A 27095-nucleotide genomic window follows, 5' to 3' on the forward strand; every position below is an offset into this window, starting at 1 on the left:
CGAAACTGGCAAGCACGGGAAGCCCCTTTGTGTTGAAGTGTACTGTGGCGCCATCTTGGATTTTTGGAAACCTCTTAAAGCTGAACCTGCAATTTAAAAATTTTAACCGTGGATCAGAAATCCAATCTTCCAGAGCAATTTGGACTTATCCAAGGCCCAGATCAATCACAAAATTGGGGACTTCAGGGAAAAAGATTCCTTAGATATACGATTGCTTCAGGCCTGGATAAAAAGACAGAAGCCGAACATATTAAACCACTGCTTTATTCGGTAGGCCTACAAGTTCTAGGTTCTATTAGAATTTAAATTCCAATTTTGTTCCTTTGAGACTTTAGCCATACAGGCAACGGGAGACAGTTTGGTGAAGTAACTCAGGAAACTTTAATAAGTTATAAATTAATACTTATCCTAGAGGGGCAGTGACTTTACAGGCATGTACTCTGGTTCTTGTTTCCTGGTTCAGCTTTGGGTGAAGGTCGACACTCAGTCTCTCCATCACTTCTGTGGTCTTCTGTTTCCCTGTGGACAGCAGGCTCTGCGAACTTCAGTTTCTAACTTGGTGCGCACCTTGGTCATTGAAAGCTGCTGCTCCTTAACTCTTTTCAGGCCACAATCCACAGCGTGATCGATGGCATTGTTGCATTCTGATTGGCCTAAATGAGGCAAGGCTATTTCCTAATTGGCTTAAGGGGTGGGTGATCAATCTGTGATTGGCCCTCAAGGGTGATGGTTATTGATTGATGTCACTTCCCACTATCCCCTGACTAGTTCCATAAAACGCCAATTACTTGTAGGACCATCTTCCTCATTATAATTTGTTTCTGTCGCTTTTATGACTTCTTGCCAAGATAAAAGGATGTTTTATGATACCTTCCTTGCCCACTTGTTTAGGATAGGGGAAATATGCTGCCATGCCCTCAAGAATGATACCTTGAGCTCATCTCTCAGGCATTGTTAATTGATGCAGGTTCCTCATTAAATCAGAACCTTTATCAGTATTTGTTTCTTTTAGAGGCCATTTGTTAGGTGATGTTTTTCTCTCTGTGGTTGTTGGTAACTGGAATGAGTTACTTTACTTTTAAAACAAAGGATAGAATGGAAAAGTTGCTTATAACCTTTAAACTATATAGGCCTGATACAAAAGATTGCAAAGTACTAATATAACAGGTTACAAAATAGGTAGTACTTAAAAGTTATGCAGAGTGTGCATAAAATATAAATACATAGCGGTCATCAGTGTTTAAGTCTCTTATACGTTCGGTTAATATATAGTCTTGAGTGATAAAGGTCTAAAAGGATCATACAGTTTCAAAACTAGTCACACACTGTTACAAAAGTTAACTCTATTACGAGGAATGCAGTGAGCCAAATGTAATTGCTTTTTCCTAAAACACTATGAATTAAAACTAACTTAATGTAGAACACAGCTGCTGTTATTCTTTCCCCCTTTTCATGCAATAAATCTCTTCTAACTTTCCTGTGCTAATAATACTAGGTATCAATAAGGACTTAACGATGTGAAAGGATGTAAGCTCGCCTGATCAACCTTGAAGGTGGCAAGTTCTCGCAATGTGTCTCTGCGATAGGGAAATAAGTACAACAGGGACCTCTCCAGTCCCATGGTGCACTTCTCTGTCCAGTGAAGCTAAGCGGAGTCACATGATATTAAATGCCAAAGTTCCCTATTGGTTAAAGTTTAAAAAAGATAATATACTATCAGGTTAATTGATTAATATATTTTGATTGTGTGTAAACTAAAGTAAAACTAATCATTAAACATTAAATTCCTCTACAGGCCCGATAGTTGATGATATAATAGCTAGACAAGGGATCAACAAATCATCTGCAAAATGTGAGAAAGTTTTAAAATCATTTGATGCTTACTTTAACCTCAGAAGTAACAAAATCCTTGAAAGGGCTAAATTTAATATACGTGTCGGGCAGCCAGGAGAATCTGGTTATTAATGATAAATGGCTAAAGTCTCAATAATTAATAATGAGAATGACTGTAGGCTGTGATGACGGTGACCTGAAATCTGAGCTGATCAGGGATCGAATGGTTGTAGGAGTGGCTGACGATGTACTCTCAGGCACGCTTCAAGCGAAGGAAGATCTAACCCTTGGGAAAGCCACCCAGGCTGTCAGGCGATCTGAAATCCATTGGCAGCACAGGTCCATCTGAAAGGGAGAAAGAAAACCGGTGGTACAATGTAAATCCCTCTGTCCAGCTAGTGAAACAGCACAGAAACAGGGACACTCCAGGCCAAGGGAAGCAATACCCTAACCGACCAGTACAGTGACCATGCCAGTGCTGTGGAGCAAGGTGCCCCCACAGGGGTGATCAACACCCGGCAATTTCAGCCCAATGCTTTCAATGTAACTGAATAGGACACTTCGGGGAGCTGTGCAAAACCAAAACATCTAAACACACAGAAGACCCAACGATGATTCATGAAGTCGAGACTGCACAGCAAGAGGACACACAGCCATGCTCCTTGGGTGAGGTCAAAGACCCTGGATTTTCATTCTGGAATGTAGACATCTCGGTTAACAGCCATCTCACAAACATTAAACTGGACACGGGAGCCAATGTCCTATCAGGCAAAGAACCGTGGCTGAGACTTCAGGCTTCGAACGATAGACAAACCTCTCTATGGGCCCAGAGGAATCCGACTTCTGGTTATAGGCATGATTCTGGAGCCATTAAGATGTGGCTGAAACCAAATCTTCGAGCTGATGTACATCATCCATAACCAGCCTTTCTTCTCTTGAGCAGAGATACCTGTGTAGCCCTGAATCTCCTCAAATACAGCAGAAGCCATCAAGACAACCACTGTCGTAAATTATACAGAACTGCAAGTTCCCAAGAGCTCAAGCAAGAAAGATTCTCGACTGGGACTTCAGCTCTGAACTGTCTTCTCTCTTTGCAGAGCAGGTTTGTCCACTTTCGTTACAGGTGCCAGAAGCTCCTCACTGGTCAGACCTGCCAACCACTCAAACGGTTACCACAACACCAGGAGTAGATGACAGTCAAGAGAGGAACCAACAACGAGAAGAGCCTCAACCCTGAGATCACAGAGCAGACGCTGCAATCCCCAGCCAGCACGAGAGTGCCACAAACGATGCTGAAACTGAGTAGCAGCCATCCATTAGCGACAGCGCACCACACAGCCAAACGCAAAGGTGAGCTCACTGTCCAGTCACACCCTCACAACAGGAAGAGCCATCTTCCATCCCAGCATGCATCATGGCAAGCCACACGAAGGAAGAAGAGAAAACGACACTATAGGGACGAGCTCAGAGTTTGTCTGCCCCATAGAGAGCAGGAAAAACCAACTGCCATCTATCACTACAATTGGGATAATCGACAAAGAGCAATCCAATGCCAAAGAATGGAAAAAGAGGATGAAAAGACGTCCAGATGCCAGAACAATCTCCAATTCAACAAAGTTTACCTGCAGCGACTGTGCTTACCACTCCTCCAACAGTATGAGAACAAGGTATGGAAGAGTTATAAGGCCTCCTGAACCTACGAACTCAGAGTCTTGTGTGGGGGAGATGGGGTAGTAATAATGATGCAATACATGGGGTAATCTGGGATAACATGTAAATACGTTGGATAAGGGCTTGGGGGAGGTGTAGTATAAGGGTCTGTCACATAAAGGGTTAACATGGGACTGTGTACAGTACCGCCCACACAGTGATGTAAGAGAACACATGACCCGCACCTAGGGATCAGTATAGCGTTGGACAGAGCCATGTGTAGAAACAAGCATGGAGACAACTCCTAGCTTGGACCTTTACTGTATCTATGGATATAGTTTCTAGTCGTTAATAAATAGTTACTGTTGAACTACCTCAGACTATGAATACCTTAATAGGACGCACTGAACTATGCCCAACACTTTACGACAGAGGCCATGAAAGGTGCTGTAGGCTATGATTTCTTTTATTTGAGGTTAATCTTTGTTTACCTTCTTGAGCAGTGAACAATAATTTTGAGTTCCATTTGACGTGTGATTGGATAGGAAAAATGCAGGAAAATTAGAGATGTCTGGCGTGCTTCAGCTTTCAAACAGAAACAGAGTGCAAACAGCTCAAATTGTTGGTTTATTTTACTTCCAAATTAACCTCAATAACACATCTGTTAAATTTAATAAAACTCCCCATTGTGACAGCGCTGGAGTCATGTTCAAGTGTTAATTGATTACTGCAGGGCTGCTCATCAGGAACGCATCTTTTCCCATTATAATTAAGAGACTCTTCATGACGTGTCCAGACCTTATTTAATTTGGGGTGGAGTCCCACCCACCACAGTGAGGAAAATTTGGAATGGTGTCAGTGACTGTTGAAGTTACACCCAATTGAAGTTCTTTCTTTCAGTGCAGTGGGTAGACTTAGCATTTTTACAGAGGACTCCCCACCCTCCACCCCCTCTCCCCCCCTTCCCCACTTCCCCCCTCCACCCCGCACCCCCCACAGCACCACCCCCCCCGCCAGGCTTATGTTCAAAGAGCTGTTTTATTCTTCTGGCAGTAGCTTATTGTCCAAAAGTCAAAATCTAATATCGCTGACCACTGATGACCTCTGCCCCCACCCCACAATATAAACAGTGGCTATTTTGTTTTATTCATTCTCAGGGTGGTATTTATTGCTTAGCCCTAAAACAGGATCCAGGATCCAGCTCCCACCAGGTGTAGCCTAATACCCCCCTCACCCACCCATGGCCCTTCCTTTCTCTCCCAATCTTCCTACCCCCCCACTCTATCCACCCCCCACTATGCCCTCACCCACTCCTTGCTCCGCCATATCACTACACCTCCCCCCCATTCACCTGCTCCCCCCTTCCCCCACACCACCTTCCTTCCCCCTCCCATCTCCTGCTCCCTCTTCCCCACACATCCCCCACCCCCCATCCCCCCACCCAACTGCCCAGCATCAAAAGAGCAAGTTAAGATGGGACACAGCAGGACAGTGGGATCAGTGGCGGTAACTAACTCACCTTATTTCAACTCCCCTCATCACCCTGTTTTCCCTGGTGTTTGGGGGGGGTGGGTGCAGTTAAAATTGCACCCTTATTTCCGTGAACAATACTGGATACTCTCCAGAAAATTATGCTGTTTATGATTGAGCATCTCTCTCTCAGTCTCTCCGCTTTGCCTCTGCTGCAGGTTTCTCTGGTCTCTGTATTTCTACATCCTGCCACAATATCACTGCAATCAGAAAATCTCCGCGCAATGCACACCGGAATCTTGAACCCTTTGCGTCTCTTTCAGAAGGAGGCCATTTGGCTCATCATGTTTCTGCTAGCTCTTTGAAAACGCTCTCCAATTCATCCCACTCCTGTGATTCTCCACAAAGTCCTGAAAATTTTCTCCTTCCAAATATTTATCCGATTTCCTTTTGAAAGGTGCTATATATACATTGAATCTGTTTTCACCCCCCACCCCTCTCAGGTAATACATTCCAGATCTTCATAAATTACTGCAGGAAAAATAGTCCCCTCATCTCCTTTTTGGTTACCAACCCTACTGCACTGAAAATAGTTTCCTCTCCCTCCTCCCATCAAAACCCCTCCTGTTTCTGAACGCCTCTATTAAATCTCCCCTTAACCTTCTCTGCTCAAAACAGAAAAACCTGAGCTTCCCCAGCCTCTCCACATAACTGAAGTCCCTCATCCTGGTAACATTCTACTATTTCACTTCTGCGCTCTCTCCAAGATCTTGACATCCTTCCTAAAGTATGGTGACCAGAGCTGGACTCCAGAAGGGGCCTAACCAATGTCTGATAAAGGTTTATCAATGTTTGATAAAGGCATTACTGCCCTATTTTGTAACATATGTCCTTATTTATAAAGCTAAGGATCCCGTACTTTTTCACAGCCTCCTTGATTTGCCCTAGACAAATGTCAAAGATTTGAGTGCTGTTATGATCCCAGCTGATGTTACAACTGGACAAACCAGATCCTAGGTGGAACCCAGCTTGATAGATCCTAACTTTTATTTTTTGTTTAGAAACATGGAGAGTGGCTACTGAACAGAGTCACAAGAGTCAGCTGATAAACTTTTAACAAAAGGATAAAACATTTATTAAACAAGAAAAGATTAACTATATTACATTTCACTTTCACCCACAACTATGCTTTTATAGACACATACAGACTCGTAAGGATAGCTCAAGTTACAAAAGCTATATTAAACTTTAATGATCACAGTAAGTACACAGTCCATATAAACCAATAGGTGACCTGTGGTCAGACACCCCACACTCTGAAACCAAGTGACAGATGCCACCCCAAACAGATGCTCAACCTCCCCCCAGACGCTTGTCACCCTGTGAGCCAATCACTGAACTCTGTCTTTCACACGAGGGTTCTTGGCGGAAGGCAGGAATGTGGTGTTGAGGTTACATTCATATCAGCCATGATCTTATTGGATGGCAGAGCAGGCTTGAGGGGCCTAGTGACCTACTCCTTTTCCTCTTTCATATGTTTGTATGAGTTTCCAATCTCCACTGTCGAAGAACTCGCTTTGGAATCTCCTCCTAATCAACACTTTCTCTCGGACGCCTTCTACAAGGGTCCATCTCCAGGGTTTCAATGTACCTCTCCCCTGGATCACCATGTGCATTCAAGCTTTCTTCCCCACACTCTCTCACAGACACTGAGCCGTGCTGAGTTCCCATTGCTTCCCATGTCCATAGTAAGGAGTCACCAACCTGGGCTATCTCCTTGGATCTTCTGGCTTCTCGCAGGCCTATTTTGCCTTGAGTCTGCTTCCTGCAGCTTTTTCTCTCGAAACTTGAAACCTTCCTCTCTGCTCCTTGCTTTCACTTCCACTGAACAAGATCTTGTTCCAGGTTCTTGTCCCTATCCTCTGACTTAACTTAAAAGGGCTTTTTGAAACCTTTCTCTTTTTCCTTTAGGACCTGCTCCCTGCAGTCCCCTCTCCCAGTAGACTGCTGACAAGTTGGTATCTCTCCTGAGACCCAGAACTCACTTGATGTTCACTGTTACTTTAACTTAAGATCAACTCCTCTAAGATTCTTAGACTTATTTTCCTCAGTAATCTGCTCGTATGTCCAGCTGGAGAGAAACTTAAACTGTTTCCTCCAACTTAGAGCATAATCACCAACTGAACTCAAACTGCTTTCAATTTCTCTGTCTGTGGGTCCCTCTCTCTGGACCCCTGCTACTAGGCAACACAGTGTTTTTCTACCTTATGTTTGTTTTAACAGGATAAAAGAGCGCGAGGAGAGTGGAGACACAGGATAAGGGAACGCGGGGAGAGTGGAGACACAGGATAAAAGAGCACGAGGAGAGCGGAAACACAGGATAAAAGTGCACAGGGAGAGCGGAGACACAGGATAAAAGAGCACGGGGAGAGTGGAGACACAGGATAAAAGAGCACAAGGAGAGTTACAAGTGGTTAATAAAGACTTGCTGTTACAGACAGAAGACTATGAAGATTTCTTCAATAGACACATTCTGAAACCAACACTATCGTCCTGTAAATGATGTCTTGCTAATCCCAAGCCAAGGGGCAGGATTTTACCATCGGCGAGCGGAGGTGGGGCCCACTTGCTAATGCGTAAAATGATGCGCGGTGACGTCAGGGGGAACTCCCAATATCACCGCGCTCTATTTAAATTTTCAGGAAGGCGGGAGTGCAGCAAAATCAGCTGGGCACCCGCCGACCTGTCAATGGCCAATTGAGACCATTGACAGCGTCAATTAAGTAATTAAAGGACCTGCCCATCCAACCTTAATGTTGGCGGGCAGGCCGGGAGCCCCAGTGGGAATTAGAAAAAGCATCAAATCTCATCCACGGGCGGGATGGGGCTTCATGTAGGTTTTTTAAAATTTTAATAAAGTTTTTGTAAAAATTATGGACACATCCCAACTCATGTGACAGTGTCACACAAGGGGACATGACCGGGGAATTTTATTATTCTATTTTTAGCTTTTTTACATTTTGAGCCGATCTCCCTGAGGCAGTACTTAGCCTCAGGGGGATGAGTGCGTTCTTCCATGCGCGTGCACAACAGAGCGCACACTCGATTTTGGGAATTCCCCCCACCCGCACAGGGTGCACACAGCGCTTCTGTGCGGACATCACGCTGGGCAGGCCTTAATTGGCCCGCCCACGTAAAATGGCGCCGCGCCCCCGATTGGGTGTGCCGATCGGAAGTGCGCCTGTGTGCGCCCACCCTTCAACTTCGCCCCCGACAGGGGGAAAATCCTGCCCTAGGTCATTGATATGTCAAACATCCCTTCCTTCAACTGTTGGCACTTTGCCCCCTAATAATCATCCTGCTCTTCTTTTCTCTATGTCTTTGTCCTTTCTGAAGGAGGTAGGAGGGGTGACCAAAAGCCTGGTCAACGAGGTGGGTTTTCAGACGGATCTGTAAATCGAAAAATCGGACAGATGTGAAGTCCACCCTTCCCTAGTTTGCAACGCTTATTTGACTGAGGAACAGACACAACTGTTGATGGAAGACTGAGTAAATTAGACGGTTGGTTGATGCACTTTGGTCACAGTTTAATGGCTATTAAACAATATCTAATAGTGAACAAGTTCATTAGAAATGTCTTATAATGACACTTGCAACCAATGACAGGACTCAGTGCTTCTCAATCCTGATTCCATTGTAGCATCAGTCACAAACAAAAATGCTAGGGGATGTCCTAAGGTTGTGAAATGTTGCTATATAAATGTAAGTCCTTTCTTTCACACAATTCCACACCACACAGCTGCAAGGGTATGTTACAGGCAAGTGCACTTGCTGGCTGTAAGACTGTGCGTGTGTAGCATTCGTTTGTTTTGATGTGAATTATCTCATTGCCTTCCCCAACATTTAAATAGCTTGAATCTGTTCACGTTTAGAACTAATGTTTCGAATTGTCTGCTCTGAACAAACGCCCAAGAGTGAAAAATAATACAACAAATTCGGAAATACTGAAGTTGTGCTGTCACCTGCAGTGGGGAGTTTAAACAGCCCGGTCTTGTTATCATTGGGATGCCATTCAATGTTGTCTGACAGATAGCTTTAATTATCGGCAGTCAGGGGTCAGTAGAAGAGACCGACAGTCGGTGATGTACTGGAATAAAATATCAGCTGTGCTTCAAACACTCGATGCGGCTCTGTCATACACTCACATGGATTGTCGCACAGCCGCTGGCTGACACTGGCTGATCGAAGGTAATCGTGGGTCAGCTGCCAAAATCCGCAGCTCCCCAGGATTTCAAGTGGTCACTCTGCCCATCTTTACAACACACACAAAGAGCGTTCGTCCCCGGTTTAGGGTTATGCTTTTCGAAAGAAGAAGCACAGACTCGATGGGCCGAAGGGTAGCCTTTCGCGTCGTGCTATTCCGTGATTCTGGCAGCTTGCCCACGAATATTTCTGTTTAAAACCTGGGTTAAATTCCACTTAAGAGCCAAGCGCTCTCCCAAAGGGGTATGGTCATGTTGAAAGGTCACAGGCCTGAAACGTTGGGCGGAGTTGATTGGTCGCATCGCAGCGGGGGCGGGGCTGTGAGACGCGTTGAGCCGCTCAAACGTCCATTGACTTCATTCCGCCCGTTAACTCTGCTCCTCTCTCCACAGATTGCTGCCGGACCTGCTATCTCCAGCGTTTTCTGTCCTTTGTATTAGTGGAGTTATTAAGCCAGGGCTCACACAAGAAGCCAGAATTGTTGTGGAGCCGGGGAGATAGGGAGGAGCGAGACCCATGGCTTCGAAAACAGGATATGATAATTTAAAAACGGAGGGATTGACAATTCTTTAAATCATGTTTTCTTTTAATTTTCCAAAACTGCGGCAGTATTCCCAAACATAATAACTGAAATGGTATGTTAAAGCTGATATGGCAGCCAAAGGATATCAGTAATAAACCAGTCAGTACGAACTGTGAAATCAAACTTTCCAACATTTCATCATTTGCCGCAATCCCTTCCCTCTCTGATAACACTCATTCTGGGAACAGAGCCTGCGATTGGATTTGCTGCTAAAAACCCTTCGGCGCTGGGACAGAAATACCTGCCTTAAAAGTGGGGATTTATTTTCTTCATTCCAACTGCAAACTTCTCAAATCAAATTCATTCAGTCGAAATGCCACATTAATTCAAAAATGCAAATCAATGAACACCACAGAGTCATAGAAGCTTATGTCACAAACGAGGCTGTTGTGAATTGGACTGAGCATCAACATGTGCTCAGCAGCCATTATTGAATTAACTTCATTTACACCTCCCCAAACAGAGAGAGCAGTAGAAAGGACAATCTAACAAAATGCTCAGACCCGGCACACACTCTCCCAAACTTCAAAAAAAAACAAATTATACATTAAAATACAAAATGGTACGTGTGCATAAACTCCCAGGATACAATATGACTAAACAAGTATCAACAAACCTGAAATTTAACAGTTTGGTTTGCATATTTGTTTTCGCTGTAATCACAACCAAAACATACATGTCCAATGCTACAAGAAATTTTTACTCATGGCAAAGAATGTTTTTCCTTAACACCAGTATGTGTTTACCAAAAACATCATCACTTGACAAGAGGTAATGAAAATAAAAAAAAGACTTATTTCTTCTATAATAAAAACAGAAAATGTTGGAAAAACTCAGCAGGTCAGGCCAGCATCTGTAGAGGGAGAAACAGAGTTAACATTTCGAGCCCGTATGATGAGCTCGTGAGGTCATGCACTTTGGTAGGAAGAATAGAAGCATAGACTATTTTCTAAATGGGGAGAGAATTCAGAAATCTGGAGTGCAAAGGGACTTGGGAGACCTAGTCCAGGATTCTCTCAAGGTTAACTTGCAGGTTGAGTCGGTAGTTAGGAAGGCAAATGCAATGTTAGCATTTATTTCGAGAGGACTAGAATATAAAAGCAGGGATGTGCTGCTGAGGCTTTATAAGGCTCTGGTCAGACCACATTTAGAATATTGTGAGCAATTTTGGGCCCCGTATCTCAGGAAGGATGTGCTGGCCCTGGAGAGGGTCCAGAGGAGGTTCACAAGAATGATCCCAGGAATGAAAGGCTTAACATATGAGGAACGTTTGAGGACTCTGGGTCTATACTCGATGGAGTTTAGAAGGATGAGGGGGGATCTGATTGAAACTTACAGAATACTGAAAGACCTGGATAGAGTGGACTTGGGGAAGATGTTTCCATTAGTAGGAGAGACTAGGACTCGAGGGCACAGCCTCAGAGTAAAGGGAAGACCTTTTAGAACAGAGATGAGGAGAAACTTCTTTAGCCAGAGAGTGGTGAATCTATGGAATTCATTGCCACAGAAGGCTGTGGAGGCCAGGTCATTGAGTGTATTTAAGACCGAGATGGATAGGTTCTTGATTGGTAAGGGGATCAAAGGTTACGGGGAGAAGGCGGGAGAATGGGGTTGAGAAACTTATCAGCCATGATTGAATGTAGGAGCAGACTTGATGGGCCAAATGGCCTAATTTCTGCTCCTATGTCTTATGGTCTTATGGACTCTTCTTCAGAGCTGAAGAGAAGTAGGAATGTGATGGATTTTATACTGGTGACAAGGGAGGGTGGAGCAGGTGGAGCAAAATAGAATGTCGGGAATAGGTTGGAGGTCGGGAGAGATAAAATGACAAAGGTGTCATGGACACAAGACGAAGGGAAGTGGTAATGATAGTGTTAAAGACTAAAGCAGGTGTTGATAGTGGCATAAAGGTCAGCTAGCAGAATGTGTTAATAGCAGAGCAAGGGTCAGCGCTTTCTGACATGAGAGCAAGATACAGACTGGGTGGGGGTGGGGGTGGGGGAGGAGGGGGCTGGAAAAAATCAATATGGAGAACAGAGTTAATGGTCTGAAGTTGTTCAGCTCAATGTTAAGTCCAGAAGGCTGAAAGGTGCCTAATCGGAAGACGAGGTGCTGTTCCTTCAGCTTGTGTTGGGCCTCACTGGAGCATTGCAGCAGGCCAAGGACAGGAATGTGAGCGTGAGAGCAGAACGGTGAATTGAAATGGTAAGCGACAGGAAACTCGGGGTCATGCTTGCGGACTGAGCGAATGTGTTCTGCAAAGCGGTCACCCACTCTGCGTTTAGTCTCTCCAATGGAGAGGAAACCGCATTGGGAGCAGCAAATACAGGAAACCCAATTGAACGAAATGCAAATAGAGCACTGCTTCACCTGGAAGGAGTGTCTGGGGCCTTGGACGGTGAAGAGGGAGGAGGTAAAGGGGCAGGTGTTACACCTTCTGTGATTGCATGGGAAGGTGCAGTAGGAAGGGGATGAGGCATTGGGGGTGATAGAGGACTGGACCGGGGTGTCACGGAGAGAATGGTCTCTATGGAATACTGATGGTGGGCGGGGGGCTGCAGTAAGATGTGTTTGGTGGTGGCATCATGCTGGAGCTGGTGGAAATGGTGGAGGATGATCCTTTGAATGCGGAAGCTGGTGGGGTGATAAGTGAGGACAATGAGGACCCTATCATAGTTCTAGGAGGGAGGAGAAGGGGTGAGGGCAGAGGTATGGGAAATGGATCGGACACGGTTAAGGGTCCTGTCAACCACATTTGGGGGAAACCTTGGCTCAGGAAAAAGGAAGACATGTCAGAAGTGCAGTTGTGGAAGGTAGCATCATTGGAACAGATGCAACAGAAATGGAGAAACTTGGAGAATGGAATGGAGTCCTTACAGGAAGCAGGGTGTGAGGAGGTGTAGTCGAGGTACCTGTGGGAGTCGGTGGGCTTGTAATGAATATTGGTGGACAGTTTATCACCATAAATTGAGACAGTGAATTCAAGGAAGGGGAGGGAAGTGTCGGAGATGGACCATGTGAAGGTGAGAGAAGGGTGGAATTCGAAGAAAAATTGATAAATTTTTCCATGTCCAGATGAGAGCAGGAAGTGGCACCAGTACAGTCATCGATGTACCTGAAAAAGAGTTGTGGGAGGAGGCCTGAGTAGAACTGGAACAAGGAATGTTCCACATACCTGACAAAAAGACAGACATAACTGGGGCCCATGTGGGTACCCATAGCCACACCTTTTATTTGGAGGAAAAGTTCAATGAGAGAACAAGTTCAGCCAGATGGAGGAGAGTGGAGGTGGATGAGGACTATTCAGGCCTCTGTTCAAGGAAGAAGCAGAGAGCCCTCAGACCGTCCTAGTGGGGAATGGAGGTGTAGAGGGACTGAATGTCCATAGTGAAGAGGAGGTGATTAGGGCCAGGAAACTGGAAATTGTTGAAACGATGTAGGGTATCAGAGGAATCACAAATGTAGGTGGGAAGAGACTGGACAAGGGGAGAGAGAATGGAGTCAAGATAGGAAGAAATAAGTTCAGTGGGGCAAGGAAAGGCTGAAACAATGGTCCTACCAGGACAGGGTGTTTCTGAATTGTGGGAAGGAGGTAGAAGCTGACTGTGTAGGGTTTAGGGGCCTATAAGGTTGGAGGCTGTAGAGGGAAGATCTCCAGAGGAGATGGGGTCAGTGGCAGTTCTGGAAACAATGGCTTGATTTTCATTGGTGGGGTCATGGTCCAGGCGGAGGTAGGAAAAAGTGTCTGACGGTTGGCGTTCAGCCTCTGCAAGGTAGAGGTCAGTACGCCAGACAACAGCAGCACCACCTTGTTGGCAGGTTTGATAACAAAGTCAGTGTTGTCCTGAGAGAATGGATTGCAGCAGGGTCAGAAGGAGACAGGATGGAGCGGGTGAGAGGAGCAGAGAAATTAAGATGGCCGATGTCCTATTTCTTCTTCCTCCATATTTTCCATTAACCTATCTGGCTTCTTCTCTTTCTGTCTGGATATCTCCTTCCGTTTCCATTAGTTAGACTCTGCTCGCTTGACATCTCTGACCGTGTCAAACCTAAACTTTGACTTTGACTACCAACTCCACACAATGGTTGGGACTGTGACATTGATCAACTTGACTTCATCAAAGACCCTGATTCACTTTGCTCTGCTGGTGGATTCTGTAACACAAGCAAACTTTCAGTTTCTTTGTGACTTTCAGTTACTTTCTGACTTTCACTTTGGGCTGTAGAAGGAATTTGGATTCCAGGAGGATGATAATGCTTTGCCTTCACTTGTCACATGTCCGCCTTCAGGAAAGTGATCTACATGACACTGACAGAGTCTCTCTCCACTCTGCACTGGATAACGTGAATGTCACGTTACAACAATTCCAATCACATAGTTCTCCTCATCACCTTGGTGGTTTTTGACCACAACCTCACTGAACTTGAAGGTTCATGTCTGGTGTAATCATGACTCATCCTCACTTTATCTTGCTTTTCTCTTAGTTTGCCACTAGCACCAGGCTTAAGCAAGCTAAACCTTGTCCAAGGAGCGTGTTTGAACACTAAATATATAAGGAGAGCAACCTGTTGTAGACTGTGGGGTTATTCTGTAAGAGAACAGAAAATTGTCTAGCCTGTCAATAAGAAACATGGAAATGACTGCCTAGCTTGTCACCTGACAAATACTCTGCAAAGATCTCTTAACAATCTGTGCACTTCCTCCTGCAGCAGCATTCGATGCTGGGTGACATGTTGCTATTAGAATCTGTTTGACTCCATTCACAAGCAGAAACATTTCAAACTCTTTCTGACATGAGCTAGGGATTATTATCTGACACCAACACCTTTGGCAACCCATAAATTGCAAACCAACTTCTCAAAACCTCAATCGTTTTAGCACTTGTGGTATTGGGCATTAATTCAACATTTATCCACTTGCCATAGCTATCGACATAACAAAGATATTATTTCCCTTCCAGCTGAAGCAAATCGATGTGTGCTCGTTCCCACGGTTTTTTTATGTTTGACCACGGAACGACAGGAACGTTGGTTGGATGATTTCTCATTCTGAGCCACATTTCATAATTTTCCACCAACCCTTCAGTAGTTCAATCTACCTTTAGAGAGCAAAAATAACTTCTTGCTGCTGATTTTATATAGACTTTCCCTGTGTGCTCTCGATGAAGTTCCTCCAACAAACTCTCTCTAAACCTTGGCAGAATAATGACTCTTCAGCCCCATAAGAGATAGCCTTGATCTACACTCAGTCCATTTCTATGTGTGAAATAGTCCTGCAATTTCTCATCATCACATCCTTTACGCTAGCCATTCATGACATAATTGAGCACTTTACTGAGCACCACATCTTTGTGAGTTTCTTCATTAATTTCTCTAGCAGACACTGGCATGTCATTTGTGTATGTAAACAAATTCACAGGCAACTTAGTGGCTAAAAATGAATCAGCATTCACGGGAAATCTCCAAAAAATGCCCGCATTTGCATGATTTTCTGACTTACAATAGTAAACATTATACTGATCTTATCATTTAGTCCCTATTGTTCAGAGACCACTTTGAACACTTCCTCAATGACAGACATACTCTGACTGATCTCTACTGCACATAACTCAGCCCACTTTAACCGTACTCATCACAGGCCTCCTCCCAGGCCTTTATCATTGCCTTTGCTTAAAAGCTTGGCCTGGATTTGCTTGTTCTTTAGGTCTCCATTGAACGTGTCTCTAATATAGATTTCTAAGTTTGCACCATACCCACAGAGACAAGCGAGTTTCTTTAATTCGAGAACGTAATCTGCAACAGCCTCACTTGATAATTGTTTCCTTTCACGGAATGCGACTCTCAGTGCGATCTCTTTCTTAGTCCTGCCACAGTAAGAGTTCAGGATCACACTAATTTCAGAAGAGTCCATAGTGCTGGGGTCTCACAGGCAACATTGGTCAGATACCACCTCAAAAAGCATTTGGCCCCATAATGGCGAGGAAAACATTTACTTCATTCCCATCTCCTATTTTATTCGCTTTCAGCCAAAAATGTAAGCTTTGTTTGTGATTACGCCAGTCCTCTTCACTGAGATTGAATTCCCCCATTTTCCCCAAAAGTGTCTTCAGTATAATTTTTTCAATTACATACCGTACTGACTCGTTGTGCGCCCCAGTACAATCACAGGAAGCAATCTATCCTCAAACTTCCTCAAGATCAACTTCAGGAGTTCCAAAAATGTGTCACAATGTTCTTCAGTCCTTAATTGCTCAAATGAAATAGAAAAAAGAAATTCCACTCCAGCCACATCATCAGTTTCCTGTTGTGTATTGCACTGAGTAAGCTACAGGCAGCCATTATTGAACTCACTTCATTTACACCTCCCCAACAGACGGGGGCAGCAGAGAGAGCAACACAACAAAATGCTCAGGTCTCGCAATACGCTACAAAGGCCATTCGGTCTGCCATGCCTGTGCTGACTCTTTAAAAGAGTGGTCACATCCTCCCAACTGTTTGTCCACAACCCTGTAAGTTATCCTCAAATTCCTGCCCAACTCCCTTAGAAATTTATTTACGGAATCGAGTTCCATCACCTTTACAGGTGGCGTTTTCCAGGTCCTAACAAAAACGACATTATAATCACAGCGCGTGAATTACGGTTAAATCTGCAGGAGGGGTTAAACGCAGATTGGATGGCTGCTTCTGCAGAGCACCTCCACCCTGTCTGGAAGCTGCTGAAATAAAGCTGAGTGAAAATGTTACCTTATCCTCATTTAGGATTGATGAATGGGAAGCGGCAAAACAGGGACAATCCCAAGAGAGTGATGTTGCCAGGCAATTGGAGCAGGAATTATTTGGCTGTTGGATGCAAGGGACACGGTGTTCCTGCTGACGGCTTACAAAGTGCAGACAGGTCTCTAGAGACATGCTGGAGGATCGAGAACTCCAGACTGTGTGAGACTCTGAAGGTTCAGGAAGACAGGAAGAACAAAGAGGCTGATAGCCTCTCCAGACCTACCGATCTATAAGCAAGGCGAGATCAAACAAACCTCCCGAGACTTTGTGATCAATAACTGATTAGGGAATCAGCAAACAGCTCACTCTCTTCATTAAGCCCACTTCTCTGACCCAACTTGACCTGACCGTGTTTCTTGCAAAGCTGCTTAACAACGTGTAAAAGAGCAAAAAGGAGCAACTTCAGTCGCATCCTGCTGGGCTTTGAATTCCTGAGCGCATCAATTCTGGAGAAAAACCAAACAGACCAGCAGTGAAGTCAGAACGAAGCACCAGGAAGCGGAGGTAACCATCGAGGAAATACCGCAGTGGAATCTCAATGTGATTAATTGCCTTGATTCCACACTGCAAGCTCACATTCATTTCCTCACTGAACCAAAGACCACCATAATCCGGCAACTAGGAGCACAGAGAGAATCATATGGCTGAAATAAAAACCATAAAGGGGCAGGTTTGGGGTTCAACAGATGTTAAACTATTTTTAAAAAGGTATAAACAGCCCCAAACCACCCAGTTCTGCCTGGGTTTAACAGACATCGGGTAAGAGGGGAGCAGTCAACCTGCAACAAGGAAGGTTTGTACAACAAACTACAATCAAACATGCGACACCAATAAAACTCACACCCTCTGCACCAAAACACACTCAAAACCTCTGCACCAAAACACATTCAAACCTTCTATTTTTATTAAATTACAGGATGTGAGCATTCCTGTCTGGGCCAGCATTTGTTGCCTGTCCCTAATTGCCCTTGAAGTGGGGGTGAGCTGCCTTCTTGAGCCACTGCAGTCCATGTGGTGTAGGTACACCCACAGTGCTGTTAGGGAGGGAGTTCCAGGATTTTGACCCAGCGACAGTGAAGGAACGGCGATATATTTCCAAGTCAGGATGGTGAGCGACTTGGAGAGAAACTTCCAGGTGGTGGTGTTCCCATCTATCTGCTGCCCTTGTCCTGGTTGTGGGTTTAGAAGGTGCTGCCTAAGGAGCCTTGGTGAGTTCCTGCAGTGGGTGCACACTCATACCATCTACATCAAAACACACCCAAACCCTGGTACACCAAACCATGCTGCTGTGACTACAGGGTGCTAAACAATACAGGATTTGATTTGCTAGTATTGTCTTATATATAAGGATTTTATCCTAAATGATAAAATTTAATAAATTTAAAATGTAAATTTAAACATAGCGAAAGCTGTAAAGAAAGCACTGAAAATATGACATTAAGAAATGAAGAGATTCACTCCAGGAGCATCATGATCTCAGTTTCCTGCGTAGTATCAAGTATCAAGTGAACGCAGATCAGGCCCGGGAATCTAACTCCCATTACGATATTAGGCATGGTGAAAGATGCTAATTATCGGACTGGCCTCTGGGGGAAATGGTGATTGGCAGACTTTATGGGGAGATGTGATCTTAGTGTTCACCTTGGGAATAAAGAAATCCATTTGAAGCTTGTGTGAGGTTCCACTGCCTAACTTGCCACAACACTTTCACGCACGGTTCTGTGAAGCTGGAGGCGATAATCACCAGAATTCAAGCTGGAGAATTTCAGTGATTGTTATCCTTATTAACTTGTAGTTTAAGTGCAGTGTGAATTTAATAATCATTCCATTGCAGCTACACACACAGAACATTTCTCCACGTTCCGTCTCTCAGTTGCCTGTATTAAATACTTCACAAGAACAATGGCAGAAAAGTTCCATTCACCGTCATTTTGTTTGTGGTTAACCAATTATCTTCATGAATGCCAATCGTGCAGTCTCTATTCAGGACTCTGTGTAAAGCAATTATAATGGAGTACAGCAAAAGTCGAATAGAGAAATAACTTGTTTAAGTAATTAAGGCATTGCAAAGACTGAAGACAAATCATTAATGTCGATTGTTCAAAAACTCCAGCAGAGCAAGAAATGATGAAAGAGTTAAGGCAATAATTTAATGGCCGCAATTTTTAGAGCGGCTTGCAGGGGGTGGGCCCCACACGCCGACGCGTAAAATGGCGCGCGGTGACGTCGGGTGTGTGTCCTGACGTCATCGCGCGTCATTCCGATCTTTCGTTCAGTGGGCACGCGCCAGAGCCGGCTGCGCGCCCACCGAACTGTCAAAGGCCCGTCAAGGCCATTAGGAGACTAATTGACAGGGCTGCCCATCCAACATTAAGGGTGGCGGGCGGGGGGCAGGTGAAGAGCCCAAGCAGCCTCTGCGTTTTTTTAGGAAACCTCATCCACAGGCGGGATGAGGTCTCCCGAAGGTTTTATTAAATAAATAAATATATTTTTTACACATTTCATAAATATGTCCCAGCTCGTGTGACACTGTCACATGAGGGGACATTTCTAAATAGTTTTAATCTTTATTTTAAACTTTCAATTTGAATTTAATCTCCTTGAGGCAGCTCCGAGCCTCAGGGAGATTTCTGTGCTCTTTCACGTGTATGTGCAAAAGAACGCCGGCCCTGACTCTCCCTCCTCCCCCCGGCCCACACAGGTAGCGCTGAACACTACCGGACGCGTGTCACGCTGGGCGGACCTTAATTGGCCCGTCCACGTAAAATGGCGGCGCCCAGTCGATCACGGGCGGTGATCTGCTATGCACCCGCCCGCTCCCAACCAACCCGCCCAACAGGTAGAAGATTCTGCCCAATAGGTTAAAATCCATTGACTAAAAATTGACTTACCCCTTTCTTTGGGTTGCACTTTGTGACCTGCCCATACCCATTCAGTTCAAGGTGGACAACTACAAATTTGGTGCCCTCACCTTATCTTCATGAACATAGGAACAGGAGTAGACCATTCGGCCCATCAAGCCTGCTCCGTCATTCAATTTAAGCATGGCTGATCATCAATCTCCATATCCCTTGATATCATTGGTCTCCAGAAATCTATCGACTCCTGCCTTGAACATACTCAGTGATTGAGTTTCCACAGCCCTTGAGTTAGAGAATCCCCAAGATTCACCACCCTCTGACTGAAGAAATTCCTCCTTATCTCAGTCTTAAATGGCCTACCCCTTATCCTGAGATTACGTCCCCTGGTTCTAGACTCTCCAGCCTGGGGAAACATCTTATCTACATCCACCCTGTCACGCCCTGTGTGAATTTTGTAAGTTTCAATGAGGTCACTCCTCATTCTTCGGAACTCTAGAGAATACAGACCCAGTGTCCTCCAACTCTCCTCATAAGACAACCCCACCGTCCCAGGGATTAACCTGGAGAAGCTCTGTTGCATTTCTACTCATAACTGTAGTTTTAAGTTGAGCGCACCTCATGGTATTGTCTTCTTAACAGTGCTGGCTGCCTCTGTGTTCAGCAGGGGGACACAGGAGTGTTGTTAAGAAACACTGTGGTGCCGCCAGCCTGCTCTTCTCAGTGGCGTGCTGTCCCTCTCAAAAAGAGAAACAGTAATTTAAATGATGACAAAGTGAACGCCAGGGCAGAGAGAGGGTTCAGTGTGGTGGATGCAATTGCTGGAGGCATTAGTGGTGGAGGGGGCAAGAGGAGAGACACCATAGTTCCACAGGGGGTCAGGAGACCCTCAAGGGCCACCCTAAGAAGGGAGTGGGAATAGTGGATATGGGTGTCACCAGCAGGGCCAGCGAGTATTGTGCATCCGAGCTTTGGTGATGTTGGCTGAGGGTCAGGATATTAGGGAAAGCTTCCCTGCCCTTATTCAAAATAGTGGCATAAGATCTTTTACACCAAGCCAAGACAGCAAATAAGGCTTTGGTTTAATGAAAGACAGGACCTTCACCAGTGCAGCACACCTTCAAAGCTGCATTAGGAATGTCAAAAACAAAAACAGAAACAGAAATACCTGGAAAAACTCAGCAGGTCTGGCAGCATCGTCGGAGAAGAGCACAGTTGACATTTCGAGTCCTCATGACCTTTCAAGCCTAGGTTACATGTTCAAGCCTGTGTAGTAGGGACATGAACCCACAATTTTCCGACTTAGAGTAGAGTGTAACCCACTGAGCCACATTAAACATGGGAGAGGGAGTAAAAATAGGCTGGGAGAATGAAAAAGAGAGAGGTAAAAGATAGGAGAGTGTAAACAGTGGGTGATGCAGAGACACATGAAGTCAACTGTATAAATATAATCAGACAATAACATGAAAACAAAGCTACCAATCAAAGTTTTAAATGCAAAGAAAATGAAGAAAACAAAGAGATTCATTAAAACCATAAAATTGAAGTCAGATTGTTTGGGTTCCCATTGTGCATTACATGCTGAGAGTTCACTCAGTCAACATTTTCCTAACTGTAGACACACTCACTACCTTTAGGGTTTTAGTTTCTATAAAAGAGCAGGTTTTAACTCTTGTGTTTAAAACCTGCTGGCTGGGAGTCTTTCAGGCAACATGTGTGCAATTTAGCAATCAATCCTGGCTCATTGTGTGAACACTGTGTTGTTACTTATCATCGTTTTAATTTTAAATGAGGTTCAATCCACTTGAGAACCGCCAGTAAAACAACGCTAAACTCCAGAGCGCAGCGTTACTGCCCCACCCCGAGACTCCTGTGGGCAGTGAAGAGTCAGTCGCGCAGCGTTGGGACTGGAGTCACACCGGACAGAATCTTGGGGAGTTTTTGGGGATCGTGCCTGCTGTCTGGAGTCCGGGCAAGAGACCCACTGCAATAAACTTGGAGCGCACTACGGGTTTCTTGTAAGAAACAGTAAACTTTATTAACAGACTCCAGGATGAGGCTCCATGCTTGTTCCAAGACCAAGGCTAAAAAGCTCCGCCCCTAAGATTCCCCCCATTTAGGGCTGATTCGTCTATACAGTCACATGATCCCCCCCCCCATAACAGTAAGAAATGGTTTAACTTACAATCATTACAACCACGTTGCCTCCTCTGGGGAAGGCCCATAGGCCCGATCAGGCAGTTAAGAGGCCAACCATAAGCCTCTCTCATATCAAGACCCCTCCCCCCCGGGGCAGACGTCCCGCCTACCGAGAGCTGCCGGCAAATCAGAGTTCGGCAGCTCTTCTGCTCAGCAGCACCACTGGGGAGGTGGCGGGTGCTTCCAGAATGACATATTCTTGAGGCCCAGAATGGCAGAGCGACCCAGGCCACAGGTCAGTAATGGCGGAAAGGGTATCGCGCGTTGTGCAGTTGGGGGTGTAGGCGGGTGTAAGGGGCAGGGGGTGGCTCTCAGTGGACCTCCCCTTCCTGATGCCAGGTCCCCCAATCAGGCACTAAGTGCCTTTGAAGGAGGGAACTGCCCCTCCCCCCACCCGCCCAGGAGGCAAAAAGCAGCTCACACAGGTTTACTTGTCATACAGGCCACATGGAAACAGCAATGCTCACGGCTGGGTTAATACTGGCGGCAGCGGGTTGAGGCCCTGAAGTGGTCGGCAATTGTCCATTTAAGGGCCTCAGCTGGAGGCTGTGGGAGGGGTGTTGAAGGCCGACTATGGTCCTTCCCGCCCTGGACCTAATCGGGGGCGGTGGGGGGGGATGGGGGGAGACAGGAAGGTGACGGGGTCCCACTCAATGAAATGGCCACCACCACCACACATACCCCTGGAGAGAGCAGAAGATTCCAGTCATAGAAGCACTGACCAGATAAGGATGACAGGTCCCTTTCTAAAAACGGATATCAGTAAAAGATTTGGGTTTTTAAAACAACTTTGGATATCTCATGCTTGTTTTCAACTGTTAGATTTCTTAATTTCAGTTCAATTTTTGACGGTGAGATTTGATCTCACAATCATGAGTTACTGGGGTCAGGGGCAGGGGTTGGGTTTTGGCCTGTGGTGGTTGTCGGCTGATGGGCTACCATAACTTCAGTGGAAGTGTAAGGGGATAAGAGTCCCTTGTGGAGTCTCACTGAGGTTTGGAGCCATATGCTGGACATAACAGGAATGAATAACAATGTTAAGTAATGTGCTAAAACAACAATTTTATTAAATATTGAATAATGATATTTGTAATAATAATAGTGATATAATAATTATAATTGATAATATAAAAAGAAAGAAACAGAAAGGAAGAAAGGTAACTTCTTTGAAAGGAGAAAGCGCTTTACATATTGTTATGACAACAGCCGATGTTAATTGCTGCACAAGCCAAATCGCAGAGGGTAACTTGGTTTACTGGGCATACCTTTTCTTAATATTCTGAAAACAAGAAGGTGTACCGATCTCAGCAGTAAGAGGTCCATTAACGCTTCTGGGATTTTAAAAGTTAAAGTTAAAAGTAAAAGTTTTATTACCAGAATAAAAGAAAACTTAAGTACACAAGATTACTGTTGCACAATGAAGGTTAGTCTTACAAACATTCCCCAAAAAACAACACTCTGCTTGGTCAAACCCATAAGTAAACGCCTTCCAGGCAATATTTCCTTATAGATGTTTAACTATAAAATCCACTAATGTTATCCAAGGCAAACTGCTATAGCTTTAATAAAGGCATACCACATGACCTCTACCTGCTTCCACTCTGCAGTGGAATCCAAACATCAGAATAAAACTACTTGTTGCAGCCCAAGACTTTTCTGGCTTGACTGGATGAGTCAAATGTCATCCTCCCCCAGCTCAGAGATCAAGCTACAGCCCAACAGCTCAACAGCTCTGGCTATCTCCATCCTAAGCTCCCCACAGTAACTCTAAAATACCTTTTTTACTCCCTCTCAGTTCAGGTTCCATTGTTCTCACACCTCTTTGAAATTCAAATCCTTGCAAATATAAAATCTTTTATGTCTCTATCTTGCCTTTACTGTTGGATCAATAAATTATAATATCCCCACTGCTATTTAGCTATGGAACTCCTGCAAGATGCAAACATGTTTCTTGGTACCTCTGACTCCCCTTTAATATTCAAAAAAACTTTCAACTTATCTAAAAATGCAAATGTTAAATCTAACCTATTCACTTGTACCGCAAACCTAACACCTCTATCCTTTTCATGTTTTAAACCCCCCTGAATAACACAATATTCCCCCAAAATATTTTTTTAAATAACATCCATTCCCACAATATTAACAGAAATGAAGGAAAATAACTTTACTCACATACTATACATACTATATTACAAATGTTAATCCCAAATTGGTTTGTTGACGACACCTCCCCAAAATGGTAAAATTCCCATTGGCTCATACATCACCAAGTCTCCGAATACCTTTACACGGGTGGGCACTTCAGTCAGTCACTCCTTTCCCAGTCCTTCCTCCCGGAGTCTCCAGTGGTCGACTATCCACTCCAGCTGCAGCAGCGAATCCTGGAAGAGTTTCCCTTTAAGCCAAATTTCTGGCTCCATTCCAACCTTTCAAGGCATTCTCAAAACAAGAGGCTGGTAAACCTGAGCTGTTATCAAATTGTCCTCGTGGGCACTGCAAGACTTTTGCAGACCTCGCAATATTCAAGCTGTTTACGCATCTTTTGATGGTGATTGATGGAAATACAACCTGCCATCAACCAGGTTGTATATCTATCAATCAAACTCCACCTCCTGATTTCACACCATAGTTGACCACCCCAATGTGTAAGGCTATTCATTGTCCTGGCTTGTAGCTTAAGGGCCAGCGAATGCAGTGATAAAAAGGGCTCCTGATAAACAAAAGATAACTTTTATTTTAGTGGGTCTAACTTGAAAAGGACAAATAAAGATGTAGACCAAAACCTGCTGTAAATGGCCAGTATGAAAAACAAGGTCTTGGGAAAACACATCTACAGTTAATAATATTACTACTGATTACTATTGATTAATTAATCAAAGCACAATTATACCTAGGTTTGGTTCAATGTCGACAAAGTAAGATTCAAGAAAGGTTCACTTAAAAATCAAAAGTGAAGCAGAAATAAAATACAAAATTGCAAAAATTAGTGGCCGCAGGCCTCAGGCTTACAGAAGCACGACATTTTATGCTATTTTCCACAAGGTCTCTGCATCTCTTCTGCCAAAGGTACAGTGATTAATCAGGATATATCCTTTACTCACCCCTCCCCCGCCACCAACCACCACCCCCCACCCTCCGACCCTCCCAAACTCCAAACAGAAATTCAATTCCACCCCTGAACATCGCAGGTCAAATCTCATGATCTTGGATTTCTGTAAAAATCCAACTGGTTCCAGAGTAAACCAACGGGTGGTTGTCACAGCACTTCAGAGAGTCGCCCCAGGCCCAGATAAGGGTCTCATGCTCAGGGCCACGAGTCATGGCCAATGGCAAAACCATCAGATTTTCGATAGTAATAAAATGGTGGAGCCTGAACATGTGGGACAAAGGCTGCATTTTTTTATCTTTTCACGGGATGTGGGCTTCGCTGGCTAGGCCAGCATTTGTTTGCCCATCCCTAATTGCCCTTGAGAAGGTGGTGCTGAGCTGCCTCCTTGAACCGCTGCAGTTCCTCTGGTCCATGTCCAAATGCAGCAAAACCTAAACAATATCCAGGCATTTTCTTTAAGTTTGATACTGTGTTTAAATTTTTTAGTTAGCCACTGATGTTGGGCCCTCTCCTTGGAATTTTTCTTTCTCATATGTATTCTGATATATTGCTTTAAATGTCTACCACTGAACTTCTATTGACGTATCCCTTAACCTCATTTGCCAGTTCACTTTAGCGAGCTCTGCTTTCATGCCCTCATAATTGCCCTCATTTAAGTTTAAAATACTAGTCTTGGACGCACTCGTTTCTCCCTCAAAATGAATGTAAAATTCAACCATATTATGATCACTGCTACCTAGGGGTGCCTTCACTATGAGGTTATCAATCAATCCTATCTCGTTGCTCAATACCAGGTCCAGTATAGCCTGCTCTCTGGTTGGCTCCAGAACGTGCTGTTCTAAGAAACTATCCTGAAAACATTTTATGAACTCTTCATCTGCACTACCTTTGCCCATCTGATTTTTCCAGTCTATATGTAGATTAATATCCCCCATGATTATTGCTGTATCTTTCTGGCAAGCTCCCATTATCTCTTCTTTTATACTCTGTCCTACCGTGTAGTTACAATTAGGGGGCCTATACACCACTCACACAAGTGACTTTTTGCTTTTATCATTCCTCATCTCAACCCAAACCACCTCTACATCCTGGTTTCCTGAACTTCCTCTCTAATGTGATAATACCATCATTAATTAATAGAGCCACCCCTCCACCTTTTCCTAACTCCTTCCTAAATGTCACATACCCTTCAATATTCAGGTCCCAATCTATGTCACCCTGTAGCCATGTCTCTGTAATGGCTATCAGATTGTAGTTATGTATTTCTATTTGTGCTATCAGTTCATCTGTTTTGTTTTGAATCCTACGTGCGTTTAGATACAAAGCCTTCAGTTTTGACCTTTTATTATTTTTGTAGCATCTAACCTTATCTGCTGATTTACTCTTAGATTTGTACTCTCTGTCCCTTCCTGTCACAGTCTGTTTATCATTTCCCATATTAATACCTGTCTCTCTTGCCTTGTCTCTACTCTTTGGTTAACCACATCTTCCCTAATTTGATCCTTCGCCCCCCCCCCCCACTATTCAGTTTAAAACCCTCTCTACTTCCCTAGTTAGGTGGCTCGTGAGGACACCAACCCCAGCATGGTTCAGGTGTAGACCATCCCAACAGTGCAGACCCCACTTTCCCCAGTACTGGTGCCAGTGCCCCACAAACCAGAACCCACTTCTCCCACACCCAGTCTTTGAACCACGCATTCATTTCTCTAATCTTATTTGTCCTACGCCAATCTGCACGTGGCTCAGGTAATAATCCAGAAATTATTACCTTTGAGGTTCTGCTTATTAAGAACCTCAAGAACTGGTCAAGAAAGTAAGAGCCCATGGGATCCAAGGCAAAGTGGCATGTTGGTTCCAAAATTGGCTGAGAGGCAGGAAGCAGAGGGTGATGGTAGAGGGATGTTTCTGTGACTGGAAGTCTGTTTCTAGGGGGGTTCTGCAGGGCTCAGTGCTGGGACCCTTGCTGTTTGTGGTGTACATAAATGATTTGGACTTAAATGTAGGGGGTATGATCAAGAAGTTTGCGGATGACACAAAAATTGGTAGGGTGGTAAATAGTGAGGAGGATAGGCATAAACTGCAGGAGGATATCAATGGGCTGGTCAGGTGGGCAGAGCAGTGGCAAATGGAATTCAACCTGGAAAAGTGAGAGCTAATGCACTTGGGGAGGGCTAACAAGGCAAGGGATTACACTATGAATGGTAGGGCCCTGGAAAGTACTGAAGTTCAGAGGAATCTTGGTGTCATGCTTGCAGACAGACTGAACGTGTTCTGTAAAGTGGTCACACAGTCTGCGTTTGGTCTCTCCAGTGTAGAGGAGACCGTCTTGGGAGCAGCGAATGCAGTAGACTAA

This window comes from Cetorhinus maximus, chromosome 22, assembly GCF_964194155.1.
Source record: "Cetorhinus maximus chromosome 22, sCetMax3.hap1.1, whole genome shotgun sequence".
Classification (NCBI taxonomy): domain Eukaryota; kingdom Metazoa; phylum Chordata; class Chondrichthyes; order Lamniformes; family Cetorhinidae; genus Cetorhinus; species Cetorhinus maximus.